This window comes from Mus pahari, chromosome 14 (assembly GCF_900095145.1).
Source record: "Mus pahari chromosome 14, PAHARI_EIJ_v1.1, whole genome shotgun sequence".
NCBI lineage: Eukaryota > Metazoa > Chordata > Mammalia > Rodentia > Muridae > Mus > Mus pahari.
In genome coordinates, this window is record NC_034603.1 from 29,265,879 (window position 1) to 29,275,699 (window position 9,821).

Genomic DNA, 9,821 nt, shown 5'->3' on the forward strand with positions numbered 1-9,821 from the left:
AGGATGCCTGTTAGGTTAGATTAAGGTCACCCACATGGCCTCACTTTACCTTATTAATCTCTTTAGAAGACTCCAAGACCAGGGGCATTCTGAGTTGCTGGCCGCTAACACATGATTGTTCTCTTTGGTGGGCACACATACAATTCAGACCATAACTCAGGGTGAGCGCTAATGAGTGGTGTTGTGGAGCCCTCTCTCCTGAGGACTAGTTAGCTCTCCCCAGAAAACATGCACTGGGTTACACCAGACGTCTACAAGAGATGAAATGTATTGTTTGTCTTCATGCCATATGCTTTAGGCATGGACCCATCTCTCCATGAGGAAATAAATGGAGGTTCATAATAAATAAGTAAATGCCACATCTCACTGTGCTAACTACAGAGCATCTGCCTGATGCTGATCCTTCAGCCCCCGTGCATGACCAGCTGTAGACAGAAGTAGATACTCTTGACTTGGGAAAAGGAGGTGCAGGGGCCCTAAAAGTATCACCTGTATGTTCTGGAGGGACACAGGAGAGTATAGAAGCGGTGGTCAAAGTTGCTTTCTCTCCCCCTCTCCCTGTTTGCCTTTAATATTTTAGTACTATTTAAAAAAAAAAAAGTTTTAGCGTACAAAATGTGTTTCCCTACGGCATTTCCATACTTATGTCTTATTCATACCCATCTCTATCGCTCTCCCTTGTACCCTTCCTGCTGGGTACCTTCCTCCCGCCGAGTACTCCTTGTGCTTCCATGGGAGAAAATAGGATGTGTAGTAGACTGGGCTCCACATTTGAGAGCAAGCACGGGGAGTTTGTCCCCCCCCTCCCCCACCGCTGCTTTCGACCTGTTCCTCTCCATCCAGAGCCTGCCTGCTGCCTTCTCATTCTACGGGCTTTGTTCTTGCTGTTGTTTGGTTTCCGCCTTCTGTTTTGTTTTGTTCTACATCTAGATTCTGGGGCCAAGCGAGCTGGCTCAGCGGGTGAAGGCATGGGTCTCAAAAGCTAATGATGGCCTGAGTTTTAGTTCCAGCTCCCACGTGATGGAAGAAGAAAGCCAACCTCTAAAAGATGTCTTCTTGTGTACCCACGCTGGTCCTTAAGCATACTCTCTGTCTCTCCGTAAATGTAAAATGAGGGCAGTTAAAATGAATCCAGGTTCCGCATGGGGGAGTCTGCCATATTTCTGCCAACACAACGATCTCCAGCTTTTCCACTGCAAATGATATAACTTCTTATCTCTTCATGGCCGAATAAAGGATTCACTGTATCTATATAATTCGTCTGTTGATGGGCAGCTAAGCTGGTTTCTTATCTACGCTCTTATGAACATGGATATGCTGGTGTCTGTCATGTGCTGACTTAGGTTTCTTTTGTTACCTAACTGGCAGTTTAAGAATTTTTATAATACATTTTTTAAAAAAATAAAACCCCAAAGCTGAGCAGTTCTTGACTAACACTATTTTTAGAGTAGATCTGAAAGGCAAAACAATGGAAGAACAAAACACACACAACCCTGGTTAGGCCCAACATCTTTATTCAATCTATTTCCATTGCATGGGTTAGGTATTAATCTAAATTATGAGTCAATTCTTCCAACTATTGCTTTCATCCAGCACACAATCAGCCAAGACTTTTCGAAACTCATGTGTTTCCAGGGAGAGCATGCTACATCTCTAGCGTTTCCGAAGCAGTGTATTACAACATGCAACCCATTGGCCGGGAGCCACAGCCTTAGCAAATCACCTACAGTCCCATCACTTGCCCCCTTTACTGTCTAGATGCTCAGGTTAAATGTGACTTCTGCTTTGTTTCAACTCTGTAACCATTGTGTGGAAGGCATAGCTCCCAGAAAGCATTAGAAAACTCAGATTTGTTAAACATGCAGGCTCTTTTCTTCAAGGATAAGAATGGATGATGCCTGTTCACCTGGAAGGCTGGAGTGAACTTTGTCTAACAACCTGGCCATCTTGTGCTAGTCTGTGGAGCCAGACTCCACCTGAGTCCACCAAAACCCTGAGCCTTGTCTAGACCCTAGTCCTGAGCTTTGTCTCTCAGTGAAAACCCATTCTCATCATGGTCCTATTGTACTTTGCAATCTCAGTGAATAGAGCCCATCCTTAGACCTACTGCAAATCCCTCCTTCCTAGATCCTTGGCTGCAGACCGTTTCTCTGTGAATAGCAACCCATTCTTACTCAATAAAGACAAGCACTTTGCAAGGGAGTTTCCAGGTAGCCACATCTAAAGCTTTGTTGTGATAATTGTCTTGTGGAAACCTTTCCGCAAATGTTTGCTGTGTTTAAATGTGTAAGGACAATAAACCGCTTACAGACTCTAGTGGTTTGGGGCTCAGCAGATACTAGAAGGGACACCCCCACCCCTCCTCCCAGTCGTGGTCACTCCCAAGTTACTGTCTGTGGGGCAAAGCTTGACTCAGCAGGCAACCTTTGTCTTAGTCACTCTGGCTGTCTTTTACCGGACAGAAAGATGAGCTCACTCACTTTCTGTTCACTTGTATTCGTTGGATGGAATGTTCCAGGCACAGGCACCGAAGATTGTGGTGGAAGAAGGAAGCCAGACGTCTTTCTTCTAATCACACTATCTGTATGTGGTCAGCAGAGACTAGCTTTTGCTACCAGAGAAAGTTCATCTCAAGATGCTGGTGGTTAAGTTAACAGGAGACTCCGGGGTCACCTAAGCAGGGGAAGGAGGAAGCAGGGAAGTCCACCAGATCAGCATCTCTCAAACTCAACTGGACAGAGCCTGGGTTCCTGGAGCAGATAGGATGCTGGAAACATGGGGAAGCAATCGTTATTTGTGAGCAACAAGGGTGTCTACCATACGGGCAGAGAAAGCCAAACACAAATGAACGGATAAGAAAAATCAAAGACAGCCACGTCGTGAAGATAATGAAACTCCCGGTAGCCAGGGAAAACAGTTCTGCGTGGAGAGTGTTGGCCTAGCACGAAACCCAAGGTTTTATCTCCAGCATTGTGTAAACCCCTCACGAGGTCTGTGATCCCCGCACTAGAGAAAAGGAGGCAGGAGAATCAGATGGATGGATGTTCAGGGCCATCCTTAGCCAGAGAGAGTGGAAGTACAGCCTGGGGTAGGAACCGTGTCTCACAAGTAAGAAAGTAAAGATGGCCCAAGCCTTCACTAGGGATTGGCATGACTGGGTGTGGCAGCTGCGTCTTCTCTTAGAAGACCTAATGGGAGAGCGTGCAGGGAGGGTTTGGAGCCAGATGCCAGTCTTGCTTTGTGTTTGTTATGGAACTATACCAGCCAGGAGGGTACCTGAAGTAAGCCAGTCTGAGTTTTCAACAGAAGAGGGCTTTGGGTTAGATGAGGAGGCAAGGCTTGCACAGGGCTCCAAGAAGGGTCCCTGGGACGCATCCATCCCATGCGGATGCATCGATCTGTGGTATTTAAGGACTCATGGTCTTGGTCTCATCCCAAGGATCAGACAGTGGTACGGAGAACTGGTTCAACTGCCTTTGACTCCCAGCAAAGAGGTGACTGGACCCAGGATTTACTGGCTTACCTCCATTCAAAGTACCCGTCAATCAAAGCAGCCAAGTGTCAAACAATGTCTCTAAACGGCAGACCTTAATTTTTACCTAATGCTCCGGCTCCAAGGGAGTATGGGAAATGTTCAGATTTCTGGCTGCTGATGCTGAGAAAGTTGTAAGCAGAAGTGAGAATGGCAGGGGTGGGGCGGGTGAGGGTGGAGGGTGGTTGGGTCCTGTTTTCAGCACTAGTTGGGGAGGGGCAAGGGAGGGCAGGGCAGGGAGGGTTGTTGCTCAGCTCCCGTGCCTACATCTTTCATAACTGATTATAGTTCTCATGTTTGCCTCCTAGGGCTGGCCTGTGGATTAGATGAGCTCATTTGTTGACTTCCTGCCTTTGCAAGGGACAGTTTGTTAGCTATTATTTTGGATACTCCTGAAGTTTCCCTTATTCTGGAATGGGCTCCAAAATCACTCGGTTGGTAGAAAGCTTGCAGAAGGCTTAGAAAGAATGGCCCTGAGAGGGTGGCTCAGTGGTAGGCTGGGGACAGTTGAGCCCCTCCCTGTCTGTTACTACTTCCTGGACAGGCTGCTGTCCTATTTGAAGCCAGGGAGCCTGTCCAGTGAGGGTGTTACATAAGCCATATCTTTCCCTTTGTTTACAGGAAATTCTGAGATCAACTGGGCTTGGCCTAAGCTGCTTAAATCCTCAAGGCAACAGAAATTGTCTGGGCAAGCCAGGCAACCATATGCAAACCATCTGCCCAGGCCCATCGCCAGGCTGGGCGGCTGCTGGCAGCCTCTCACCAGCCACTTTCTCTCCAAGATCTAGGGCCTGGCATGGGAGAGCTATGCAGTATACGGGCAGCATCCATGCATCCACCGTGGTCTTGGGCTTGCTGCCTCTGCTCTCCTCGAAAAGCAGAGGGGGAGGTGCTTTCGCCCAGCGCTGAGAGAATGGATGGGTGGGGAGCAGGCCGCTTCTGCTCTGATTTGAGCGTCTACATAGAGGATGAGAACACACATGGCTTCTTTCTCCCTCACAAGGACGGTGGCTGGAGGAAGCTTCAAGATTCCCCAGGGACAGTGCTCTTGTCCTCCCGAGAATGCTACCAGGTCTGATTCCAAGCACTGTGATCACAGTGTCCATCCTGGGAGCAGGGGTCAGATGTGACCTCCCAGATCCTCATGCTACCTTCGAGGAAATGAATGTCACCACTGGTAACGGTCTGTCTAGCTTGAGAAACACTGCTCTGTTTCCAGTGGCTCACGTGTTTGCTGGAGGGTTAACTGTTGGGAAACTGGGTGGCATTCCAGTTACTTTCCCTACCGTGGGAAGGCCAAGGGTGTGCACCAGAGACGTCCTGGCCTCAGCTAGCAGCTCTGGCAGAAGAGAGTTGGGCCTTACACAGTGTCTAGGCAGAGTTCTTTTTCCAAGCCAACCTCGGCTTTGTAAGGGTCCGAAAATCGCTGAAGGAAGACACCAGACTCAGATGGTATGCAAAAACAAAGAGTGTTTATTCTGGAGAAACAACCAGCGTGTGTGGGTCTACCTTTTTCTAAAGTGATGAGCCCAGACAAAGGCGTGTAGGTCTTCTTATAGGGAACCGGGGGAACTCTCTAGAAGGATTAGGTAATCTAAAATTTCATTGGTGGGTGCTAGGGGGTCACAGGTTGTCAGTGGTCTGCCTCCTATGTCATGAATGTTTTAACCATAGGATGAAATATGGCTACCCAGCACAGATGGCCCATTCTGAGATAAGCTATTTCCCCACTTCTGTGGTTATCCCCAGGCTGTTCTCTGGGAGGAAGTTTGATGATCTTTTTCTGGACTTTATGGTCTGTTCCTAGAGCTGGTGTCTTATGATTTAGTTCCTGGAACTTATGCTCTATCCCTGAAGCTGGTGCCTTACCATCATTTTTTTGTTTGTTTGTTTTTGCTTTTCATGTTTTATTGAAATCGGGCCTGGCCCTTAAATGGAGACAAATGGTGATTATGTTGCCCTTTCAGCATAAAAGATGGAATAAACATTTTCTTTTTCCCCTAACTAAGCTGTTTGATGCAGGTGGAGAGCCCCTACATAGCACACATAGTACCCAACAGCCCACTCCCATGGCAGGCATCACTAGTTGCTCACATATACTTCTCTGCTGAGTTGTCTGAGGTTCATTGTGAGGCTATATGGTATAGAGGAACTGTTATGAAATATAATGTGGAGAAGGGACATCACACCATGTAACAGATCTGGTGTAAAGGGGGTTTACTTGGGGGTAAGGGAAGGAAGTAAGGGCCTGGAGAAGGGGTAGAAGCAGAGAGATGGGAGCAGAGCCACGAGGGCAGAGAAAGGGGGACAGAAAAGGACAGAAAGGGGGACAGAGATCTGGGGGGTGGGGAGGCAGTCCTTTTATACGCAGCCCTCACCTGGAGGCAGGCAATGACTGCAAATGATGGATGACCTAAGCCATGGCCAGGTCCCTGGGAGGAGCCTAGCAAAATCCGCCTGCAAGCTAACAGGAACACTGGCCAGCTAAGCAGGGCCAGCCAGGCTAGAGAAACCCCATGTGCCATCTGTTGACATTTAATTGCAATCACAGCAGTGCAAAGAAGAGGGATCTTAAAGGGTGATTCAGTCATGAGAAAGGGTTCTCATGTGATCCTTAGGAGAGAGTGGGCTTGCTATCACGGGGCTCCCTCCGTATGAAAGGGGAGTTCGCCCCGTTTACTCCTTCACCATCCATGGTGGTGAGACAAACCAGAGGGCCCTTGCTGGCTGCCAGACACTCACTCTTAGACTCAGCAGCCTTCAGAACACCAAGAAAAGCAATTTTTCCCCTGCTGTACAGAAACTTCTAAACTTGGAAGACGAGATAGAGGGACAAAGGAGCCGCTTGGGTTCAGAGCCTCTTCCAGGCACTCAGTCTGCCTGGTTCTGGCACACCAAGAAGGGATCACTAACCTTGGCTTACCTAGAGTGAAAGAGCCCACTCCTCCCCTCCCTCCTCCCCTCCCTTCTTCTTCCCTCTTCTCTTTCTCTCCTAAAGGCAGCTGGCCTAAGGCCAGTGCAGCAATAGTGGCTTGAGTGGATCACTCTGGGCTCAAGAACATTCCAAGGCTTGGGTCTGGCCTCCAGGGACTCTGTGTGCAGTGTGCCTCCTGCTGCCCTCTAGCAAGTCTGCTGTTACCTCTGAATCTGACTCAGCTAGGGCAGATAGCCGTTCTGACTCCACAATGAGTAAAGTTGCCTAATCTCACCTGCCGGGCCTGGAACCATCCTTTTTTTTTTTTTTTTTTTTTTTTTTAGGTTTTTCGAGACAGGGTTTCTCTGTGTAGCCCTGGCCGTCCTGGAACTCACTGTAGACCAGGCTGGCCTCGAACTCAGAAATCCGCCTGCCTCTGCCTCCCAAGTGCTGGGATTAAAGGCGTGTGCCACCACTGCCCAGCTTGGCTTTTGGTTATTAATACTGACTATTTGCTAGGAGCCAAAACCACCCATGAGACAAGCCTGTGGGCACACAGTCTCAGATTGGGTTAGCCTCCTGGCAAGTACTTAATAAAACTTACTTCAATTTTAGCTCAAAAATTGTGGTAGTGATTTTATTTTCCCTTGATGGGATTAACAGATAAAATCATAAATGCCGGGGCCAGGAGCCAGAAGGCCATGTCTGGTGACAATAATCACAATGGCAATAACACCTCTTCCCTTCCCTCAGCAGGGTGGTTGGTAGCTCTTAGATTTACTATATTGTGGTTATTTTGTTGCCTTTGAGACAAGCGCTTCTGTATCCCAGGCTGGCTTCAAACTCACTTTGTAGCCAAGGGTGACCTTGAGCTTCAGTTCCTCCCCTGTCTCCCAGAGGCTAGAGTCTCGGGGATGGATGTTCCACCAGGCCTTATTGATGTAGTGCTGGGGACTGAACCTAGGGCTTGGGCTTCTATGTAAGCACTCTACCAACTGAGATTTATTATTTAGCGCACAGGTTGGAGCTCATCTCTGGTGAAGGGAAAGAAAGGGTGCCACCCAGGTCTCCTGCTTACAAGCACCCCTGGAGCATTTCTTTTCTTTTTTTTTTTTTTTGGAATTGGGCGTGGCACGACAGGAGGGGTGTGATGCCTCGTTATCTCTTGTTTTGTTTATCTCTTCATCTCCTCTGGAACTGTGTCCTTGGATTCTGCTGTCCACGCCACCGCTCAAGCGGATCCAGGACCCAACCCTCCTTACTGTCTGGCTTCCTCCCCCCCCCTTACCCCCTCTTGATTCTTGTTCCTAATCCCAGACTGAGACTGGTTAAATAATGCGTTGTTCTGAACCTTCCATGTGTCCTGTTGCTCTGCCTGTCATCCCATTGCTCTGCCTGTCATCAGGGGTCACAGGCTACCTGTGTGTGAATGAGCAGAGATGGGGGTTGGGGTGGAGGCTGCTGGGCAAAGAAAGAAGGTAAAGGGCCGCTTTCCCAAATGGAGTCAGCCCTGCCCACAGGGATGCTACAGAGGAACAGTAAACAGTGGATTCCCAGCAGGCAGCAGCTAGGACCACAGGGCAGCAGCCCCTCCCACACCACACAGGGTGTTGCATGGACCCACGCCCTGTTTCCACTTGTTCCGGGCCTGTGGGCAGGCCACCTACTAACCTTTCTGAGAAATAGGAGTTACTGTAGTTGTGTTCACAACCAAGTACAAGAGACCCGGAGCTTAAGGTAGTCTCAGCTCCATGAACAAGCATAAAGCCAGCCGAACAGGCATCTGGTTGGGTGACCTAAAGTGGGTGGGGAAGAAAAAGCACCATGCAACAGTCGCATGCTGCTCCCTCTATAACCAGCAGAGGGCAGACAGAGGCCAATTTTAATGGGGAAAGTGATCATTAAAAAGGTCTCGCTTATTAGCGGATTTTGAGGAAATGAGGTGTGCACCAGCCCCAAAAAACGAAACCGGCATCCGAGCCCATGGCCAGTGGCTTACAGAAACGTCCTCTTGCTAGGCTGCCTCGTTCATAGACTACATACACATCATTTGATTACTTTTTAATTATGTAAGATATGAGGTCTTGTGGAGGGGTGTTGTTTTGTTTTGTGTTGTTTTGTTTTACAAACTACACATCACTCTCGATTTCAATTCCCTAACCACAAGGCTGTCTCTTGGGCTCTGCCTTCTGGCTCCTGCATCTGGAAGCCACCAAGCTGAGTTTTTAATATCCTGGTCAGAAACCTGCCGGTTCTGGCGAAGTTCCTCTTGAAAGGAGGGGCAGGAGGACCTGCTCTCCTGCCCAGCTTCAGGCTGGTCAAGCTCTGAGCTTCTTTTTCTAGAAGGTGGTTGGGACTCTTGTGTGGATGCTACCTAGTACGTCCTGTTTTGTGAGGACTTCGTGACACTCCGGTGAATTCTTATGGGAAATCTGACCTGGTAATTTCCTTGCGTTGTACTATCGGAAGCAGAGTCTCTTGATTAACGGCTTTTGAAACTCAGTGTCAAACTGTACTGACTCTTATCCAGCAGCAAAAGTTCTCTAGCACTGAGAGTAAAGATGTTTTTATTGGAGTTTTCTGTCCCACGCTTTCCCAATTAGCTCCCAAATAAGAGACACAGAAATCTGCTATTTCTAATACCAAGCTATAATCCTAGACTGGGTTTCCTCTTGTGAATAGTTCCTATCCCTCACTTACTTTAGTACCTTAAACTTTCCCCATCGTTATAACCCTCACTTGATAATGAAATTCTTTTCTACCTACATTGAAAACATTTTCCAGTTTGCAATTTTGCTTTTAGCTTTATTTCACATTAAAGTGACCTTTGTTTTGTCTCAAACCAAGAGACACCAGCATATCTGGGCTCATACTCACCCCTCTACTCACACCTACCAAGTGTCACACCCAGTAGCTGTTACAGCTGGGACAGCAGGGAAGCAGTGGTGGCAGGACCCTTCTATGAAATGTCTGTCCCTCCCGCACTACCATGGCCACTCGGGTGCTCATGTGGGTCTTGGGGAGCTGACGTATAGGTCACATGTATCCTGGCAAGTGTGATAATCTGTGTTGCTGTGTTGTGTTCTGGGTGGAGTCAGTAGTTTGTTGGGGACATCCAGGTACTGGGAAACCAGGCATGTTAAACATGCAGGGTTATCTCTTCAAAGGAAGAGATGTATAACCCAGTTTCCCTCATGAAGGCTGGGAATGGGGGAGGTTAATAGGCCAGGGGACCTCTGTAGGGTCAGACCACACCTGGCTGCCCCAGACCCTTACAAACAGGACCAGGGGTGGTTAATAGCCTAGAGACTTCTGTGCCATCTGTAGGAGCTAGATCACACCAGATCCTTTCCCAGGCCCTTAAGATAACACATG